The following is a 22,277-nucleotide window of genomic DNA, read 5'->3' as shown; positions in this document are numbered from 1 at the left end:
ATGGATCAATTCGCATTTGTTATGCAATGTAACAAAGTCCTGTTACATTTGTGTTATTCTGTACAGTTGTACACACACACAGAACACTACGGTTTCGCTCGCTCACTTCCGTTTCCAGCCCTGACCGTGCAGACAGCCCCTCTCAAAGTTGCACATTCCGGCTGCTTTCAGTTGAATTGTGAAAGATTATTCAAGGATCCTGCAGCTTTACCTCGGTTCACAACAGCAGATCTAAGCCCCGTTTCTGCAAACTACAAACCATGTTTTCCAGAATTCCAAGGTGTATACGGAACTCAACCATTAAAATTCCCTTCATTAACCACAGGGGTTCAGGCAATTTTCTATGATTCTATAAAAAGTTATTGAAGTTTGACTGTCATCCGGTATACATGTTAGCAATTCCTGCAGTGTGCAACAAAATGTTGTGGGTTGATTAATGATAATAGAAACAGTTATGAAGTGTCTCACAGACTTCAATGATCCCTTAATACCGTTGGTTAACTAAAATCTATCAATTGCAGGTTAAAATGAGGAATTCATATTGCATCTTTGAAAGAGCTATCCAATCAGTCCCACTCCGCTGCTCTTCCCCCATAGCCCTGCTGACACTCCTGCCAGTGGAAACGGTTTCCCCCTTAATTTTGATCACCTCTATTAAATCTCCCCTGACCAGTGAATAATGGAGCTCAACGCGGGCAAGTGTCAGATCATCCACTTGGGGCCTAGCAAAGATCAGTCAGTGTGTGGTCTGAAAACATCATGTGAGAGAATCGGTTTTTTCTGTGAAATAGCCGGTCCCGTTAAATTTTACAAATGTTGCCCCAGATCGCTGCTCTCTCAAGCAATGAACATTTTAAACCATTCTCCTGAAATGCAATGTGTAAAATGAGATATGGGTTAACAGTTCAGGAGATGCAAAGAGCAAAATAAATGAATGAAGTTTCGACTGTCCCTCAGTAACCATATTATTATGTCTTTCATTCCGCAAAATAAAGTTACCGGTTAATTAATGGTGATTAAAGCAGTTCTTATTTATTCACATTAGATGCATGTAATTAATTTAATAAAATTACATCGCATTCATGAATAAGAAACGGTGATATCAAAATTTCTTCCCTAACCGTGAATCGAACCCTGCCTGCAACACTGATAGGAATAAATTATTGAATCATTTAATGGTGCCTCGAAAAATATCACACTACTAAATTAAAATCACTGCTTTAATGTGTTTCGGTGTTGAAGGGGATTGAAAAAAGCCCAGACTGCGCCCGCGGTGAGACAGAGTTCGAACTTACAAAGAAGTTGGTGCTGCGAAGTAACCGCCAAGCGAAAGCTGACAACGATTAAAGAAGGAGACAGCGCTCAATATAAAGGAAGAGCTCACAAAAGTTAACTTTCTGTATTCTATGTAAAAGGACTCTCAAATCCTTGAATATACTCAATGACTGAGCATCCACTGCCCTCTGAGGTTGAGAATTGCAAAGATCACAAGCCTCTGAGTGAAGAAATGTCTCCTCATCTGAGTCTCAAATAGCCGGCCCCTAATCCTCAGACTCTGCCCCCCAGTTCTAGACTCTCCAGCCAGGGGAAACAACCTCTCAGCTTCTATCCTTTCAAGCCCTCCAAGAAAATTGTACCTTTCAATGACAACACATCTCGTACTTCTGAACTCCAGAGATTATAGGCCCAATCTACTCAATCTCTCCTCATAGGACAATCCAATCATCATTGAATACAATCAGGTTTGATTCCCAGTCAGGGATTTCAGTTCTGACAAAGACAATTGAAGTCTGTGAGAATCTTATTAATTGTATTAAAACGAACAAAAATGTGTGTTGCACACTGAAGGAAATTGTAACATGTTTGCTGGGTGACAGTCAAACTTAAATAACTTTCTTCATAGATTCATAGATTTATAGCCAAAGGCGACTGTTTTATCCAGCGTTTCCGTAGTGTAGTGGTTATCACGTTCGCCTAACACGCGAAAGGTCCCCGGTTCGAAACCGGGCGGAAACATTTTGTAAATCATGTTCATTTAAATCGTAGAAAAATGGATCAATTCGCATTTGTTATGCAATGTAACAAAGTCCTGTTACATTTGTGTTATTCTGTACAGTTGTACACACACACAGAACACTACGGTTTCGCTCGCTCACTTCCGTTTCCAGCCCTGACCGTGCAGACAGCCCCTCTCAAAGCTGCACATTCCGGCTGCTTTCAGTTGAATTGTGAAAGATTATTCAAGGATCCTGCAGCTTTACCTCGGTTCACAACAGCAGATCTAAGCCCCGTTTCTGCAAACTACAAACCATGTTTTCCAGAATTCCAAGGTGTATACGGAACTCAACCATTAAAATTCCCTTCATTAACCACAGGGGTTCAGGCAATTTTCTATGATTCTATAAAAAGTTATTGAAGTTTGACTGTCATCCGGTATACATGTTAGCAATTCCTGCAGTGTGCAACAAAATGTTGTGGGTTGATTAATGATAATAGAAACAGTTATGAAGTGTCTCACAGACTTCAATGATCCCTTAATACCGTTGGTTAACTAAAATCTATCAATTGCAGGTTAAAATGAGGAATTCATATTGCATCTTTGAAAGAGCTATCCAATCAGTCCCACTCCGCTGCTCTTCCCCCATAGCCCTGCTGAAACTCCTGCCAGTGGAAACGGTTTCCCCCTTAATTTTGATCACCTCTATTAAATCTCCCCTGACCAGTGAATAATGGAGCTCAACGCGGGCAAGTGTCAGATCATCCACTTGGGGCCTAGCAAAGATCAGTCAGTGTGTGGTCTGAAAACATCATGTGAGAAAATCGGTTTTTTCTGTGAAATAGCCGGTCCCGTTAAATTTTACAAATGTTGCCCCAGATCGCTGCTCTCTCAAGCAATGAACATTTTAAACCATTCTCCTGAAATGCAATGTGTAAAATGAGATATGGGTTAACAGTTCAGGAGATGCAAAGAGCAAAATAAATGAATGAAGTTTCGACTGTCCCTCAGTAACCATATTATTATGTCTTTCATTCCGCAAAATAAAGTTACCGGTTAATTAATGGTGATTAAAGCAGTTCTTATTTATTCACATTAGATGCATGTAATTAATTTAATAAAATTACATCGCATTCATGAATAAGAAACGGTGATATCAAAATTTCTTCCCTAACCGTGAATCGAACCCAGCCTGCAACACTGATAGGAATAAATTATTGAATCATTTAATGGTGCCTCGAAAAATATCACACTACTAAATTAAAATCACTGCTTTAATGTGTTTCGGTGTTGAAGGGGATTGAAAAAAGCCCAGACTGCGCCCGCGGTGAGACAGAGTTCGAACTTACAAAGAAGTTGGTGCTGCGAAGTAACCGCCAAGCGAAAGCTGACAACGATTAAAGAAGGAGACAGCGCTCAATATAAAGGAAGAGCTCACAAAAGTTAACTTTCTGTATTCTATGTAAAAGGACTCTCAAATCCTTGAATATACTCAATGACTGAGCATCCACTGCCCTCTGAGGTTGAGAATTGCAAAGATCACAAGCCTCTGAGTGAAGAAATGTCTCCTCATCTGAGTCTCAAATAGCCGGCCCCTAATCCTCAGACTCTGCCCCCCAGTTCTAGACTCTCCAGCCAGGGGAAACAACCTCTCAGCTTCTATCCTTTCAAGCCCTCCAAGAAAATTGTACCTTTCAATGACAACACATCTCGTACTTCTGAACTCCAGAGATTATAGGCCCAATCTACTCAATCTCTCCTCATAGGACAATCCAATCATCATTGAATACAATCAGGTTTGATTCCCAGTCAGGGATTTCAGTTCTGACAAAGACAATTGAAGTCTGTGAGAATCTTATTAATTGTATTAAAACGAACAAAAATGTGTGTTGCACACTGAAGGAAATTGTAACATGTTTGCTGGGTGACAGTCAAACTTAAATAACTTTCTTCATAGATTCATAGATTTATAGCCAAAGGCGACTGTTTTATCCAGCGTTTCCGTAGTGTAGTGGTTATCACGTTCGCCTAACACGCGAAAGGTCCCCGGTTCGAAACCGGGCGGAAACATTTTGTAAATCATGTTCATTTAAATCGTAGAAAAATGGATCAATTCGCATTTGTTATGCAATGTAACAAAGTCCTGTTACATTTGTGTTATTCTGTACAGTTGTACACACACACAGAACACTACGGTTTCGCTCGCTCACTTCCGTTTCCAGCCCTGACCGTGCAGACAGCCCCTCTCAAAGTTGCACATTCCGGCTGCTTTCAGTTGAATTGTGAAAGATTATTCAAGGATCCTGCAGCTTTACCTCGGTTCACAACAGCAGATCTAAGCCCCGTTTCTGCAAACTACAAACCATGTTTTCCAGAATTCCAAGGTGTATACGGAACTCAACCATTAAAATTCCCTTCATTAACCACAGGGGTTCAGGCAATTTTCTATGATTCTATAAAAAGTTATTGAAGTTTGACTGTCATCCGGTATACATGTTAGCAATTCCTGCAGTGTGCAACAAAATGTTGTGGGTTGATTAATGATAATAGAAACAGTTATGAAGTGTCTCACAGACTTCAATGATCCCTTAATACCGTTGGTTAACTAAAATCTATCAATTGCAGGTTAAAATGAGGAATTCATATTGCATCTTTGAAAGAGCTATCCAATCAGTCCCACTCCGCTGCTCTTCCCCCATAGCCCTGCTGACACTCCTGCCAGTGGAAACGGTTTCCCCCTTAATTTTGATCACCTCTATTAAATCTCCCCTGACCAGTGAATAATGGAGCTCAACGCGGGCAAGTGTCAGATCATCCACTTGGGGCCTAGCAAAGATCAGTCAGTGTGTGGTCTGAAAACATCATGTGAGAGAATCGGTTTTTTCTGTGAAATAGCCGGTCCCGTTAAATTTTACAAATGTTGCCCCAGATCGCTGCTCTCTCAAGCAATGAACATTTTAAACCATTCTCCTGAAATGCAATGTGTAAAATGAGATATGGGTTAACAGTTCAGGAGATGCAAAGAGCAAAATAAATGAATGAAGTTTCGACTGTCCCTCAGTAACCATATTATTATGTCTTTCATTCTGCAAAATAAAGTTACCGGTTAATTAATGGTGATTAAAGCAGTTCTTATTTATTCACATTAGATGCATGTAATTAATTTAATAAAATTACATCACATTCATGAATAAGAAACGGTGATATCAAAATTTCTTCCCTAACTGGGAATCGAACCCAGCCTGCAACACTGATAGGAATAAATTATTGAATCATTTAATGGTGCCTCGAAAAATATCACACTACTAAATTAAAATCACTGCTTTAATGTGTTTCGGTGTTGAAGGGGATTGAAAAAAGCCCAGACTGCGCCCGCGGTGAGACAGAGTTCGAACTTACAAAGAAGTTGGTGCTGCGAAGTAACCGCTGAGCGAAAGCTGACACCGATTAAAGAAGGAGACACCGCTCAATATAAAGGAAGAGCTCACAAAAGTTAACTTTCTGTATTCTATGTAAAAGGACTCTCAAATCCTTGAATATACTCAATGACTGAGCATCCACTGCCCTCTGAGGTTGAGAATTGCAAAGATCACAAGCCTCTGAGTGAAGAAATGTCTCCTCATCTGAGTCTCAAATAGCCGGCCCCTAATCCTCAGACTCTGCCCCCCAGTTCTAGACTGTCCAGCCAGGGGAAACAACCTCTCAGCTTCTATCCTTTCAAGCCCTCCAAGAAAATTGTACCTTTCAATGACAACACATCTCGTACTTCTGAACTCCAGAGATTATAGGCCCAATCTACTCAATCTCTCCTCATAGGACAATCCAATCATCATTGAATACAATCAGGTTTGATTCCCAGTCAGGGATTTCAGTTCTGACAAAGACAATTGAAGTCTGTGAGAATCTTATTAATTGTATTAAAACGAACAAAAATGTGTGTTGCACACTGAAGGAAATTGTAACATGTTTGCTGGGTGACAGTCAAACTTAAATAACTTTCTTCATAGATTCATAGATTTATAGCCAAAGGCGACTGTTTTATCCAGCGTTTCCGTAGTGTAGTGGTTATCACGTTCGCCTAACACGCGAAAGGTCCCCGGTTCGAAACCGGGCGGAAACATTTTGTAAATCATGTTCATTTAAATCGTAGAAAAATGGATCAATTCGCATTTGTTATGCAATGTAACAAAGTCCTGTTACATTTGTGTTATTCTGTACAGTTGTACACACACACAGAACACTACGGTTTCGCTCGCTCACTTCCGTTTCCAGCCCTGACCGTGCAGACAGCCCCTCTCAAAGTTGCACATTCCGGCTGCTTTCAGTTGAATTGTGAAAGATTATTCAAGGATCCTGCAGCTTTACCTCGGTTCACAACAGCAGATCTAAGCCCCGTTTCTGCAAACTACAAACCATGTTTTCCAGAATTCCAAGGTGTATACGGAACTCAACCATTAAAATTCCCTTCATTAACCACAGGGGTTCAGGCAATTTTCTATGATTCTATAAAAAGTTATTGAAGTTTGACTGTCATCCGGTATACATGTTAGCAATTCCTGCAGTGTGCAACAAAATGTTGTGGGTTGATTAATGATAATAGAAACAGTTATGAAGTGTCTCACAGACTTCAATGATCCCTTAATACCGTTGGTTAACTAAAATCTATCAATTGCAGGTTAAAATGAGGAATTCATATTGCATCTTTGAAAGAGCTATCCAATCAGTCCCACTCCGCTGCTCTTCCCCCATAGCCCTGCTGACACTCCTGCCAGTGGAAACGGTTTCCCCCTTAATTTTGATCACCTCTATTAAATCTCCCCTGACCAGTGAATAATGGAGCTCAACGCGGGCAAGTGTCAGATCATCCACTTGGGGCCTAGCAAAGATCAGTCAGTGTGTGGTCTGAAAACATCATGTGAGAGAATCGGTTTTTTCTGTGAAATAGCCGGTCCCGTTAAATTTTACAAATGTTGCCCCAGATCGCTGCTCTCTCAAGCAATGAACATTTTAAACCATTCTCCTGAAATGCAATGTGTAAAATGAGATATGGGTTAACAGTTCAGGAGATGCAAAGAGCAAAATAAATGAATGAAGTTTCGACTGTCCCTCAGTAACCATATTATTATGTCTTTCATTCTGCAAAATAAAGTTACCGGTTAATTAATGGTGATTAAAGCAGTTCTTATTTATTCACATTAGATGCATGTAATTAATTTAATAAAATTACATCACATTCATGAATAAGAAACGGTGATATCAAAATTTCTTCCCTAACTGGGAATCGAACCCAGCCTGCAACACTGATAGGAATAAATTATTGAATCATTTAATGGTGCCTCGAAAAATATCACACTACTAAATTAAAATCACTGCTTTAATGTGTTTCGGTGTTGAAGGGGATTGAAAAAAGCCCAGACTGCGCCCGCGGTGAGACAGAGTTCGAACTTACAAAGAAGTTGGTGCTGCGAAGTAACCGCTGAGCGAAAGCTGACACCGATTAAAGAAGGAGACACCGCTCAATATAAAGGAAGAGCTCACAAAAGTTAACTTTCTGTATTCTATGTAAAAGGACTCTCAAATCCTTGAATATACTCAATGACTGAGCATCCACTGCCCTCTGAGGTTGAGAATTGCAAAGATCACAAGCCTCTGAGTGAACAAATGTCTCCTCATCTGAGTCTCAAATAGCCGGCCCCTAATCCTCAGACTCTGCCCCCCAGTTCTAGACTCTCCAGCCAGGGGAAACAACCTCTCAGCTTCTATCCTTTCAAGCCCTCCAAGAAAATTGTACCTTTCAATGACAACACATCTCGTACTTCTGAACTCCAGAGATTATAGGCCCAATCTACTCAATCTCTCCTCATAGGACAATCCAATCATCATTGAATACAATCAGGTTTGATTCCCAGTCAGGGATTTCAGTTCTGACAAAGACAATTGAAGTCTGTGAGAATCTTATTAATTGTATTAAAACGAACAAAAATGTGTGTTGCACACTGAAGGAAATTGTAACATGTTTGCTGGGTGACAGTCAAACTTAAATAACTTTCTTCATAGATTCATAGATTTATAGCCAAAGGCGACTGTTTTATCCAGCGTTTCCGTAGTGTAGTGGTTATCACGTTCGCCTAACACGCGAAAGGTCCCCGGTTCGAAACCGGGCGGAAACATTTTGTAAATCATGTTCATTTAAATCGTAGAAAAATGGATCAATTCGCATTTGTTATGCAATGTAACAAAGTCCTGTTACATTTGTGTTATTCTGTACAGTTGTACACACACACAGAACACTACGGTTTCGCTCGCTCACTTCCGTTTCCAGCCCTGACCGTGCAGACAGCCCCTCTCAAAGTTGCACATTCCGGCTGCTTTCAGTTGAATTGTGAAAGATTGTTCAAGGATCCTGCAGCTTTACCTCGGTTCACAACAGCAGATCTAAGCCCCGTTTCTGCAAACTACAAACCATGTTTTCCAGAATTCCAAGGTGTATACGGAACTCAACCATTAAAATTCCCTTCATTAACCACAGGGGTTCAGGCAATTTTCTATGATTCTATAAAAAGTTATTGAAGTTTGACTGTCATCCGGTATACATGTTAGCAATTCCTGCAGTGTGCAACAAAATGTTGTGGGTTGATTAATGATAATAGAAACAGTTATGAAGTGTCTCACAGACTTCAATGATCCCTTAATACCGTTGGTTAACTAAAATCTATCAATTGCAGGTTAAAATGAGGAATTCATATTGCATCTTTGAAAGAGCTATCCAATCAGTCCCACTCCGCTGCTCTTCCCCCATAGCCCTGCTGACACTCCTGCCAGTGGAAACGGTTTCCCCCTTAATTTTGATCACCTCTATTAAATCTCCCCTGACCAGTGAATAATGGAGCTCAACGCGGGCAAGTGTCAGATCATCCACTTGGGGCCTAGCAAAGATCAGTCAGTGTGTGGTCTGAAAACATCATGTGAGAGAATCGGTTTTTTCTGTGAAATAGCCGGTCCCGTTAAATTTTACAAATGTTGCCCCAGATCGCTGCTCTCTCAAGCAATGAACATTTTAAACCATTCTCCTGAAATGCAATGTGTAAAATGAGATATGGGTTAACAGTTCAGGAGATGCAAAGAGCAAAATAAATGAATGAAGTTTCGACTGTCCCTCAGTAACCATATTATTATGTCTTTCATTCCGCAAAATAAAGTTACCGGTTAATTAATGGTGATTAAAGCAGTTCTTATTTATTCACATTAGATGCATGTAATTAATTTAATAAAATTACATCGCATTCATGAATAAGAAACGGTGATATCAAAATTTCTTCCCTAACCGTGAATCGAACCCAGCCTGCAACACTGATAGGAATAAATTATTGAATCATTTAATGGTGCCTCGAAAAATATCACACTACTAAATTAAAATCACTGCTATAATGTGTTTCGGTGTTGAAGGGGATTGAAAAAAGCCCAGACTGCGCCCGCGGTGAGACAGAGTTCGAACTTTCAAAGAAGTTGGTGCTGCGAAGTAACCGCCAAGCGAAAGCTGACAACGATTAAAGAAGGAGACAGCGCTCAATATAAAGGAAGAGCTCACAAAAGTTAACTTTCTGTATTCTATGTAAAAGGACTCTCAAATGCTTGAATATACTCAATGACTGAGCATCCACTGCCCTCTGAGGTTGAGAATTGCAAAGATCACAAGCCTCTGAGTGAAGAAATGTCTCCTCATCTGAGTCTCAAATAGCCGGCCCCTAATCCTCAGACTCTGCCCCCCAGTTCTAGACTCTCCAGCCAGGGGAAACAACCTCTCAGCTTCTATCCTTTCAAGCCCTCCAAGAAAATTGTACCTTTCAATGACAACACATCTCGTACTTCTGAACTCCAGAGATTATAGGCCCAATCTACTCAATCTCTCCTCATAGGACAATCCAATCATCATTGAAAACAATCAGGTTTGATTCCCAGTCAGGGATTTCAGTTCTGACGAAGACAATTGAAGTCTGTGAGAATCTTATTAATTGTATTAAAACGAACAAAAATGTGTGTTGCACACTGAAGGAAATTGTAACATGTTTGCTGGGTGACAGTCAAACTTAAATAACTTTCTTCATAGATTCATAGATTTATAGCCAAAGGCGACTGTTTTATCCAGCGTTTCCGTAGTGTAGTGGTTATCACGTTCGCCTAACACGCGAAAGGTCCCCGGTTCGAAACCGGGCGGAAACATTTTGTAAATCATGTTCATTTAAATCGTAGAAAAATGGATCAATTCGCATTTGTTATGCAATGTAACAAAGTCCTGTTACATTTGTGTTATTCTGTACAGTTGTACACACACACAGAACACTACGGTTTCGCTCGCTCACTTCCGTTTCCAGCCCTGACCGTGCAGACAGCCCCTCTCAAAGTTGCACATTCCGGCTGCTTTCAGTTGAATTGTGAAAGATTGTTCAAGGATCCTGCAGCTTTACCTCGGTTCACAACAGCAGATCTAAGCCCCGTTTCTGCAAACTACAAACCATGTTTTCCAGAATTCCAAGGTGTATACGGAACTCAACCATTAAAATTCCCTTCATTAACCACAGGGGTTCAGGCAATTTTCTATGATTCTATAAAAAGTTATTGAAGTTTGACTGTCATCCGGTATACATGTTAGCAATTCCTGCAGTGTGCAACAAAATGTTGTGGGTTGATTAATGATAATAGAAACAGTTATGAAGTGTCTCACAGACTTCAATGATCCCTTAATACCGTTGGTTAACTAAAATCTATCAATTGCAGGTTAAAATGAGGAATTCATATTGCATCTTTGAAAGAGCTATCCAATCAGTCCCACTCCGCTGCTCTTCCCCCATAGCCCTGCTGACACTCCTGCCAGTGGAAACGGTTTCCCCCTTAATTTTGATCACCTCTATTAAATCTCCCCTGACCAGTGAATAATGGAGCTCAACGCGGGCAAGTGTCAGATCATCCACTTGGGGCCTAGCAAAGATCAGTCAGTGTGTGGTCTGAAAACATCATGTGAGAGAATCGGTTTTTTCTGTGAAATAGCCGGTCCCGTTAAATTTTACAAATGTTGCCCCAGATCGCTGCTCTCTCAAGCAATGAACATTTTAAACCATTCTCCTGAAATGCAATGTGTAAAATGAGATATGGGTTAACAGTTCAGGAGATGCAAAGAGCAAAATAAATGAATGAAGTTTCGACTGTCCCTCAGTAACCATATTATTATGTCTTTCATTCCGCAAAATAAAGTTACCGGTTAATTAATGGTGATTAAAGCAGTTCTTATTTATTCACATTAGATGCATGTAATTAATTTAATAAAATTACATCGCATTCATGAATAAGAAACGGTGATATCAAAATTTCTTCCCTAACCGTGAATCGAACCCAGCCTGCAACACTGATAGGAATAAATTATTGAATCATTTAATGGTGCCTCGAAAAATATCACACTACTAAATTAAAATCACTGCTATAATGTGTTTCGGTGTTGAAGGGGATTGAAAAAAGCCCAGACTGCGCCCGCGGTGAGACAGAGTTCGAACTTTCAAAGAAGTTGGTGCTGCGAAGTAACCGCCAAGCGAAAGCTGACAACGATTAAAGAAGGAGACAGCGCTCAATATAAAGGAAGAGCTCACAAAAGTTAACTTTCTGTATTCTATGTAAAAGGACTCTCAAATGCTTGAATATACTCAATGACTGAGCATCCACTGCCCTCTGAGGTTGAGAATTGCAAAGATCACAAGCCTCTGAGTGAAGAAATGTCTCCTCATCTGAGTCTCAAATAGCCGGCCCCTAATCCTCAGACTCTGCCCCCCAGTTCTAGACTCTCCAGCCAGGGGAAACAACCTCTCAGCTTCTATCCTTTCAAGCCCTCCAAGAAAATTGTACCTTTCAATGACAACACATCTCGTACTTCTGAACTCCAGAGATTATAGGCCCAATCTACTCAATCTCTCCTCATAGGACAATCCAATCATCATTGAAAACAATCAGGTTTGATTCCCAGTCAGGGATTTCAGTTCTGACGAAGACAATTGAAGTCTGTGAGAATCTTATTAATTGTATTAAAACGAACAAAAATGTGTGTTGCACACTGAAGGAAATTGTAACATGTTTGCTGGGTGACAGTCAAACTTAAATAACTTTCTTCATAGATTCATAGATTTATAGCCAAAGGCGACTGTTTTATTCAGCGTTTCCGTAGTGTAGTGGTTATCACGTTCGCCTAACACGCGAAAGGTCCCCGGTTCGAAACCGGGCGGAAGCATTTTGTAAATCATGTTCATTTAAATCGTAGAAAAATGGATCAATTCGCATTTGTTATGCAATGTAACAAAGTCCTGTTACATTTGTGTTATTCTGTACAGTTGTACACACACACAGAACACTACGGTTTCGCTCGCTCACTTCCGTTTCCAGCCCTGACCGTGCAGACAGCCCCTCTCAAAGTTGCACATTCCGGCTGCTTTCAGTTGAATTGTGAAAGATTATTCAAGGATCCTGCAGCTTTACCTCGGTTCACAACAGCAGATCTAAGCCCCGTTTCTGCAAACTACAAACCATGTTTTCCAGAATTCCAAGGTGTATACGGAACTCAACCATTAAAATTCCCTTCATTAACCACAGGGGTTCAGGCAATTTTCTATGATTCTATAAAAAGTTATTGAAGTTTGACTGTCATCCGGTATACATGTTAGCAATTCTTGCAGTGTGCAACAAAATGTTGTGGGTTGATTAATGATAATAGAAACAGTTATGAAGTGTCTCACAGACTTCAATGATCCCTTAATACCGTTGGTTAACTAAAATCTATCAATTGCAGGTTAAAATGAGGAATTCATATTGCATCTTTGAAAGAGCGATCCAATCAGTCCCACTCCGCTGCTCTTCCCCCATAGCCCTGCTGACACTCCTGCCAGTGTAAACGGTTTCCCCCTTAATTTTGATCACCTCTATTAAATCTCCCCTGACCAGTGAATAATGGAGCTCAACGCGGGCAAGTGTCAGATCATCCACTTGGGGCCTAGCAAAGATCAGTCAGTGTGTGGTCTGAAAACATCATGTGAGAGAATCGGTTTTTTCTGTGAAATAGCCGGTCCCGTTAAATTTTACAAATGTTGCCCCAGATCGCTGCTCTCTCAAGCAATGAACATTTTAAACCATTCTCCTGAAATGCAATGTGTAAAATGAGATATGGGTTAACAGTTCAGGAGATGCAAAGAGCAAAATAAATGAATGAAGTTTCGACTGTCCCTCAGTAACCATATTATTATGTCTTTCATTCCGCAAAATAAAGTTACCGGTTAATTAATGGTGATTAAAGCAGTTCTTATTTATTCACATTAGATGCATGTAATTAATTTAATAAAATTACATCGCATTCATGAATAAGAAACGGTGATATCAAAATTTCTTCCCTAACCGTGAATCGAACCCAGCCTGCAACACTGATAGGAATAAATTATTGAATCATTTAATGGTGGCTCGAAAAATATCACACTACTAAATTAAAATCACTGCTATAATGTGTTTCGGTGTTGAAGGGGATTGAGAAAAGCCCAGACTGCGCCCGCGGGGAGACAGAGTTCGAAGTTACAAAGAAGTTGGTGCTGCGAAGTAACCGCCAAGCGAAAGCTGACAACGATTAAAGAAGGAGACAGCGCTCAATATAAAGGAAGAGCTCACAAACGTTAACTTTCTGTATTCTATGTAAAAGGACTCTCAAATCCTTGAATATACTCAATGACTGAGCATCCACTGCCCTCTGAGGTTGAGAATTGCAAAGATCACAAGCCTCTGAGTGAAGAAATGTCTCCTCATCTGAGTCTCAAATAGCCGGCCCCTAATCCTCAGACTCTGCCCCCCAGTTCTAGACTCTCCAGCCAGGGGAAACAACCTCTCAGCTTCTATCCTTTCAAGCCCTCCAAGAAAATTATACCTTTCAATGAGAACACCTCTCGTTCTTCTGAACTCCAAAGATTATAGGCCCAATCTGCTCAATCTCTCCTCATAGGACAATCCTATCATCATTGAAAACAATCAGGTTTGATTCCCAGTCAGGGATTTCAGTTCTGACAAAGACCATTGAAGTCTGTGAGAATCTTAATAATTGTATTAAAACCAACAAAAATGTGTGTTGCACACTGAAGGAAATTGTAACATGTTTGCCGGGTGACAGTCAAACTTTAATAACTTTCTTCATAGATTCATAGATTTATAACAAAAGGCGACTGATTTCGCCAGCGTTTCCGTAGTGTAGTGGTTATCACGTTCGCCTAACACGTGAAAAGTCCCCGGTTCGAAACCGGGCGGAAACATTTTGTAAATCATGTTCATTTAAATCGTAGAAAAATGGATCAATTCCCATTTGTTATGCAAAGTAACAAAGTCCTGTTACAGTTGTGTTATTCTGTACAGTTATGCACACACACAGAACACTACGGTGTCGCTCGCTCACTTCCGTTTCCAGCCCTGACCGTGCAGACAGCCCCTCTCAAAGCTACACAATCCGGCTGCTTTCAGTTGAATTGTGAAAGATTATTCAAGGATCCTGCAGCTTTACTTCGGTTCACAACAGCAGATCGAAGCCGCGTTGCTGCAAACAACAAACCATGTTTTCCAGAATTCCAAGGTGTATACGGAACTCAACCATTAAAATTCCCTTCATTAACCTCAGGGGTTCAGGTAATTTTCTATGATTCTATAACAAGTTATTGAAGTTTGACTGTCATCCGGTATACATGTTAGCAATTCCTGCAGTGTGCAACAAAATGTTGTGGGTTGATTAATGATAATAGAAACAGTTATGAAGTGTCTCACAGACTTCAATGATCCCTTAATACCGTTGGTTAACTAAAATCTATCAATTGCAGGTTAAAATGAGGAATTCATATTGCATCTTTGAAAGAGCTATCCAATCAGTCCCACTCCGCTGCTCTTCCCCCATAGCCCTGCTGACACTCCTGCCAGTGGAAACGGTTTCCCCCTTAATTTTGATCACCTCCATTAAATCTCCCCTGACCAGTGAATAATGGAGCTCAACGCGGGCAAGTGTCAGATCATCCACTTGGGGCCTAGCAAAGATCAGTCAGTGTGTGGTCTGAAAAGATCATGTGAGAGAATCGGTTTTTTCTGTGAAATAGCCGGTCCCGTTAAATTTTACAAATGTTGCCCCAGATCGCTGCTCTCTCAAGCAATGAACATTTTAAACCATTCTCCTGAAATGCAATGTGTAAAATGAGATATGGGTTAACAGTTCAGGAGATGCAAAGAGCAAAATAAATGAATGAAGTTTCGACTGTCCCTCAGTAACCATATTATTATGACTTTCATTCCGCAAAATAAAGTTACCGGTTAATTAATGGTGATTAAAGCAGTTCTTATTTATTCACATTAGATGCATGTAATTAATTTAATAAAATTACATCGCATTCATGAATAAGAAACGGTGATATCAAAATTTCTTCCCTAACCGGGAATCGAACCCAGCTCGCGATACTGATAGGAATACGTTATTGAATCATTTAATGGTGCCTCAAAAAATATCACACTGCTAAATTAAAATCACTGTTTTAATGTGTTTCGGTGTTGAAGGGGATTGAAAAAAGCCCAGACTGCGCCCGCGGTGAGACAGAGTTCGAACTTACAAAGAAGTTGGTGCTGTGAAGTAACAGCTGGGCGAAAGCTGACACCGATTGAAGGACGAGAAACCGCTCAATATAAAGGATGAGCTCACAAACGTTAATTTCTGTATTCTGTGTAAAAGGACTCCCAAATTCTTGAATATACTCAATGACTGAGCATCCACTGCCCTCTGAGGTTGAGAATTGCAAAGATTCACAAGCCTCTGAGTGAAGAAATGTCTCCTCATCTGAGTCTCAAATGGCCGGCCCCTTATCCTGAGACTCTGCCTCCTAGTTCGAGACTCTCCAGCCAGGGGAAACAACCTCTCATCTTCTCCCGTTTCATGCCCTCCAAGAAAATTGTACCTTTCAATGACAACACATCTCGTACTTCTGAACTCCAGAGGTTATAGGCCCAATCTACCCAATCTCTCCTCATAGGACAATCCAATCATCGTTGAAAACAATCAGGTTTGATTCCCAGTCAGGGATTTCAGTTCTGACAAAGACAATTGAAGTCTGTGAGAATCTTATTAACTGTATGTAAACGCTGACTGCTTTGAATCTGAAAATGAACACCGTGGGATAGTTTGTTCACTACTGATTATATTAGCTGTGAGTAGCAATGCAAAGTTTTCCGTAGTGTAGTGGCTATCACATTCGCTTTACATGCGAAAAGTCTCGCGTGCCAGCCAAGGCGGGCGGGAACATTACAATAGCCAGTATTTTATTCTGTGCAGTGACCAGTCCTGTTAATTTTTATCGAAAGTCGCCCCATTTTTCTGCTTTCATAAGCAATGCAATTTTAAACGAGGTTCCTAAGATACAATGTGTAAAATTAGATGTGTTTAACAGTTCATTACTTACAAAGGGCAAAATGCTTTATTGAAATGTTTTTCGCCTTTCTTTCATTCTGTAAATTATGGTAATCGGTTATTTAATGGTGATTGCAAAAGATTCAACTGCAAGTTGAATAGTGGCCGGCGACACGAGCGCTCGTTTGGGATTTGAATCGAGGACTTCACGGAAACTTAAACAACCAACCGAAGCGAAAATCGGACCGCGAGAACGCCGGTTCAAACCTAGCCAGATGAGAAGCTGACCATTGTAAAACCATTTTGTTTGTGTGGCTATTCTTGATGAGCAGAGCACTGGAGACCGAGACAGTGTCTTTGCCTTTTCGACCTGTCTTCTGAAGCGCCGCCCGGGCCCACTCCAACAGTTAATGAGCTGTTAGGATGTTAATGTATCCGGGCTGCAGGAGGCCACCCCAGGCGCAGCAGAGGAGTCTCTGCATTAGTTCTCCGTGGAAACAGTATTTTCCCCTTCTCTCTTCCTCTTCTCTATATCCCTGAGCAGTTTCCTGAATCATAACAGGGAGGGGACATTTTTAGAGACGCGCTTCTTTATTACTTATTGAATGGACAGCCAGCCGGACCGATTGAAACTGCAATTTCAATCCTGTCGCCGACCTTGTGTTTTCCTATTAATCTGTGTTGTTCTGCTTTCCATATTCTCAATGAGAATGCTCCCAGCCTCAATTTTTAAGTCAAACAAGGCCCACCTCTTCAAATAGCGACACGCGAGTAGGAGATTCCCTAAATCAGCGCCAACTTTTCCCAAATCCTTCTTACAGTATCGCAAGCCAAACTGTGTCCTTTATGGGAAATATCATTGAGAATTACTTCATAATTCGCCTGACAATGCGTGTTTTATTTATACTGAACCAAACATGAAATTATTCCAGTTTTCATATTTACTAAACTTGAATGGAGAAAATACCTTAAATTGCCTCTACCCACTTTCGAACCGTTGAGTTTTCGTAAAGCGATCACCAGTACACACCGGAAACCCTCCAAAACTTGTGTGCATTGCATTGTAGCGCCTCAATAGGAACAGGAGGTGGCCATTCAGCCCCTCGATCCTGTTGCGCCATTCAATTAGATCAGGGTTGATCTGTTTCATCATTTCATCTACCCGCTTTGTTTCCGTAACCCGTAATAACCTTAGCCAACAAAAATCTATCACCAGTATCGGCAATCTTCAGCCTGAAGCCATCTCCTCTCCCGGATCCAGACAGAAACGATTTCATACTGACTGCCACCCTGCAGATTAATGGATTACATCTCTGAACTTCAGCGATTCGGAGATTCCAGTGTTTAAAAGTGAACAAAAGATGAAATGGCTCTCACTGTGGATCAGTTTTCTATCACTCGAAGTTATCTATTCAGTGAAGTGAAATAAAGGGCAATTAAAGAACAAGGGAGAAGCCGCTGTGCCCCTTTTGACAGGAGGATAAATTCACCTCTGGTTGTTCGCCAAACCTCGAACGTGACAACCGCTTCTCTGCGGACACCCCCGGCTCTATAGTAGCAGCAGAGGGGACCTGACTCAGCGACCTCCCTCTGTGCTGATCGGCAATGTGTTGCCTCACTTTAAACAACTACTGTCCCACACTGAAAGCTCTCAGTCCCTCTTCTCCGCAGCCCTTTTCAAATAATGTCACTGATTCCCCCCGCACACCCCTAACGTGTTCTCTTCCACACCCACACATTGGGGCCGCTCAGCCTCCCCCTGCCTCAACGCGATCAGCGATGTCACCCAGTTTGTAATATTAAACCCGGAACAAGTGCCCCAGAAAGAGAGTCTGTAACCTAAATCTGTAACAGAAAGTACTGGGCTTATTAACGGTGATTCAAGCAATTATTACTCATCTCACAGACTAGATTTACTTTTATACAGTACTTTATACAATCTTTTGTCACGCTGAATTCCTTGATTAAGAATCGTAACCGGATGAGTTCCAGTCGACCACCAGGGACCAGCTATGATTCCTGTATATATATATAGATATCAACCTGAATAAGATTAGGGAGCTGTCTAGACCTCATGTCGCAATGGTAGTGCACCTGACTGCAGATCCGGAAGCTGCGTATTCAAATTATGTCGGGGTCACGGTTCCTTTGCAGCTCATATGTGTTTGGATAATTAACATATTAATTGTTATCTCACAACAATGAGAACTTGTATCAGATGTGTTTTTTATATTGGCTCAAGTGATGTAGGTCTCGCTGGCAAGGCCAACATTTATTGCCCATCCCTGGGGTGGTGGTGAGCCACTGTAGTCGCCTTTCACCACTTACAGATCTGCATCATAGAATCAGAGAATGGATACAGCATAGAAAGAGGCCATTCGGCCCGTCCAGCCCGTGCCAGCTCTCTGCAAGAGCCCTTCAGCCAGTCCCACTTCCCCGCCATCTCCCCATAGCCCTGCACATTTTATTCCTCCAGCTGCTTATCCAATATTTACATGTATCGGTATTATTTATTAATTGATTTGGGTGAATCTGTCTCATTCAAAAATATGTTCTGGCTATTTATTTCTGTCTTACTTTTAAATTACACGCAAATGACCTTATTCGGAACACCGATACACACAAATACATTGATCAATAACACACAGATACATTCACATTTATTCATCACCAGCGCAATGATACACCCAAAATCCATTTTGAAGAATCACAGTTTCAAACACAGGTATTTATATATTAATATCCTGAAGTATGTTATAAAAGTAAAGAAAATAAATATACAACTGACTCAAGTATTTTTACATGTATGTGTAACCTTTAGGTCGATGATCTTTCGTCATTAATTCTCTATATACATATATAGAACTGGAAGATGCCAGTGCACCGTGTGAGACTGTGGCTATTGTACAGCCGGTCTGAGGGAAGTAGAAGAGGCTGGAGCACTTTAATAAGCTTTCGAATGAAGATGGATGCACCCCAATAAATGACAAACTTTTTCAGATACATTGTAAATAGATCTGTAAGCCGCAGAGTCATGAAATGCTTTTACATGTAAACACGCAAAATTAATTTGTATCTAATACAGATTGACTCATTCTAATTACAGTTATTGCGTCACTTTACTTCAGTGATCCCTAATAGTCTCATGATCAGAATTCGACACTCTTACTGCCCGGGTTCAATGCCCGTTCAGGGAAATCATATATATGACAGTTTTTTATTAAATTAAACTAATTTTGCTTCAACTCTAACGCGCAGCTAACCTGGAAAATTGTTTTAATTATTATTAATTAAACGATAATCTTAGTTCATAGAATGACATAAATGCTAATGATACTTCACTAACATATATTGAGCTTTCAATGTGATGAACTGTTATGCAGATCTCATTTTACACCATGGCCCGGATTTTACGGTGCTTCCTACAGCGAATGCACAGCATAGGCTATTGTACGCCTTCAGAATGACTACACAAGTGCCAGGTATCCGCACGGCCAGAAATTGCGGTCTGTCAAGGTTCGCTTGGACACATCCACCGCATCCGCTGCAACATCACTTTTACTGTCACAGAATTGGGCTAATTACTGCCCAGCGAATGCCCACGAAACCCTTACACCTGGTAATATCAGGCGAAAGGCCTTCTTTTACCATTGTAAGGGTTAAAATCAATATTAAAATATATTTTAAAAGTGATATAAACATACACTTACATTTAAAATTCGTTTAGGTAAATTTTGTTAAGTTTTAAAATGTTACATTTATATTTCAAAACATTAAATTTGAATTTTAAATCATAGATTCATAGAATCATAGATTGATATGGCACAGAAGGAGGCCATGCAGCCCATTGAGTCTGCACTGGCACTTTGAAAGAGCTCTTCAAATAGTCCCACTCCCCTGCTTTTCCTCATAGTCCTGCAAATTTCTCCTTTACAATTATTTATTCAATTCTCTTTGAAAGTTACTATTGCGTCTGCTCCACCGCCCTTTCAGGCAGTGCATTCCCGATCACAACAATTGGCTGCGGTAAAAAAAAAACTCCTCATCTCCCCTCTGGTACCTTTGCCGGTTAGGTTCAATCGGTGTCCTCCAGTTACCGACCCTCCTGCCACTGGAAACAGATTCTCCTTATTTACTCTTATCAAAACATCTTGTAAATTGAAAAACCTCTATTAAATTTCCTCTTAACCTTCTGCAGATAACAATTCCAGCTTCTCAGTCTCTCAAAATAACTGAAACAGCGATTTACTTGTACTTCTTGCAATTTAATATACTGTATTCGCTGCTCACGATACGGTCTCCTCTACATTGGGGAGACCAAACGCAGATTGGGCGACTGCTTTGCGGAACACCTCCGCTCAGTCCGTACGGGTGACCCTGAGCTTCTGGTCGCCTGTCACTTTAATTCACCGCTTCACTCCCACTCTGATCTCTCTGTCCTCGGGCTATTGCATTGTTCCAATGAAGCTCAACGTAAGCTCGAGGAAGAGCACCTCATCTTTCGATTGGGCACTTTGCAGCCTGCCGGAATCAACATTGAGTTCAACAATTTCACATAATTATCCCTGCCCCCATTTTTCATGCAGTATGATTATTGCCATTCCCATTTGCAACATTTTATCTTTTCTGCCTCTGACAAAAGTACAGGATGTTTTTTCTATTTCTTCCTCCCCTCCTAACCCCGCCCCCCTGTCTCTGCACCTGCTTAATATCTGTTACATCTCCAACTTTTTCCAGTTCTGAAGAAGGGTCCCAGACCTGAAACGTTAACTCTGTTTCTCTCACCACGGATGCTGCCTGGCCTGCTGAGTATTTCCAGTATTTTCTGTTGCTATTTCAGATTTCCAGCATCCGCAGTATTTTGCAATTATATTGAAGTTAACTCTTCCCTGGGACCACTCGCTCTTTGTGTGTGTCTCTCTTTCTTAGTCTCTATCTGTCTCTCTCTCTTTGTCTCTGCCTCTCTCTTTGTCCCTGTCTCTCTCTCTGTCTGTCTGTCTCTTCTGCCTCTTTCTCACTCTGTTCACAGGTCCATTCTAGTTCTGAGCAAACAGCGCTTTTTTTCAGTTCCTCCTTAGTATAGTGGTGAGTATCCCCGCCTGTCACGCGGGAGACCGGGGTTCAATTCCCCGACGGGGAGATTTTTTTTTTTTTTTAACAACCCCAATTTTTTAACTTCTTCCCAGCTCCTTGAAATGCTCCTTGGAAAAGTTGAACTGGAAAAGTTCAAGTGAAATAATTTTTTAAAGGTTTACTGGCATATGAATAACTGTATAAAAACTTCCTGCACCTGTTCCTCGTTGGAATCGTGCTCTCCTTCTATTTCCCTCTCACTGTTGTGTGGGGCAGAGAGGAGTCATAACGGCACAGAATGAGACCATTGAATGCTTAATTAAATTCATTTATTTTGAACATGTGACCAATTATTCTTACTTCGGTGGCGTGAAACGTTATTTATTTGGAGATTTCTATTATGCTTATGGGATTCCGTACAGACAGCATCGTAGGAATCCCCTCGTGTGATTGGTTGGCCTGGCCAACGGATGATGCCGAACCGTGAGCGCCAATGGTATCCGTGGGACTTTATGCAGGCGTACGCCAGCAGGCCCAAGACCGCAAGAGTGCGAAGCTCCGGAGACACCAGTTAATTGGGATTTGTTTCTCAGTTCGGAGGCGTAAGCCGGCGACAAACCTCCGATCGCAATTTCAAGGCCCATCGTATTTTAGGAGGCTGGTTTAAAATGTTCATTACTTACGACATCAGGAATCTGGGACAAATTTTGTTCAATATAACCGGACCGGTTATTGCAGAGAATAAAAATGTTCCACTCGAACCTATCC

The 22,277-nt window shown here is 41.0% G+C and overlaps 7 non-coding genes across 7 annotated transcripts; all 7 read left to right on the top strand.

The window, feature by feature from the left end:
* The first annotated feature begins 1,943 nt into the window (after positions 1 to 1,943).
* trnav-aac (transfer RNA valine (anticodon AAC)) lies at positions 1,944 to 2,016 on the top strand. The gene has a single exon. It is a non-coding gene; the product is annotated as a tRNA-Val (tRNA).
* A 1,977-nt stretch (positions 2,017 to 3,993) lies between these two features.
* On the top strand, positions 3,994 to 4,066 carry trnav-aac (transfer RNA valine (anticodon AAC)). Its single transcript has one exon. It is a non-coding gene; the product is annotated as a tRNA-Val (tRNA).
* A 1,977-nt stretch (positions 4,067 to 6,043) lies between these two features.
* Positions 6,044 to 6,116, top strand: trnav-aac (transfer RNA valine (anticodon AAC)). Its single transcript has one exon. It is a non-coding gene; the product is annotated as a tRNA-Val (tRNA).
* Positions 6,117 to 8,093: 1,977 nt separating this feature from the next.
* trnav-aac (transfer RNA valine (anticodon AAC)) lies at positions 8,094 to 8,166 on the top strand. The gene has a single exon. It is a non-coding gene; the product is annotated as a tRNA-Val (tRNA).
* Positions 8,167 to 10,143: 1,977 nt separating this feature from the next.
* Positions 10,144 to 10,216, top strand: trnav-aac (transfer RNA valine (anticodon AAC)). The gene has a single exon. It is a non-coding gene; the product is annotated as a tRNA-Val (tRNA).
* Positions 10,217 to 12,193: 1,977 nt separating this feature from the next.
* trnav-aac (transfer RNA valine (anticodon AAC)) lies at positions 12,194 to 12,266 on the top strand. The gene has a single exon. It is a non-coding gene; the product is annotated as a tRNA-Val (tRNA).
* A 1,977-nt stretch (positions 12,267 to 14,243) lies between these two features.
* trnav-aac (transfer RNA valine (anticodon AAC)) lies at positions 14,244 to 14,316 on the top strand. The gene has a single exon. It is a non-coding gene; the product is annotated as a tRNA-Val (tRNA).
* Positions 14,317 to 22,277: the final 7,961 nt, after the last annotated feature.

This window comes from Somniosus microcephalus, unplaced genomic scaffold, assembly GCF_052327205.1.
Source record: "Somniosus microcephalus isolate GS21.2 unplaced genomic scaffold, FLI_Smic_1.0 unresolved_chr4, whole genome shotgun sequence".
NCBI classification, from domain to species: domain Eukaryota; kingdom Metazoa; phylum Chordata; class Chondrichthyes; order Squaliformes; family Somniosidae; genus Somniosus; species Somniosus microcephalus.
This window is presented reverse-complemented; position numbering and strand designations above follow the sequence as displayed.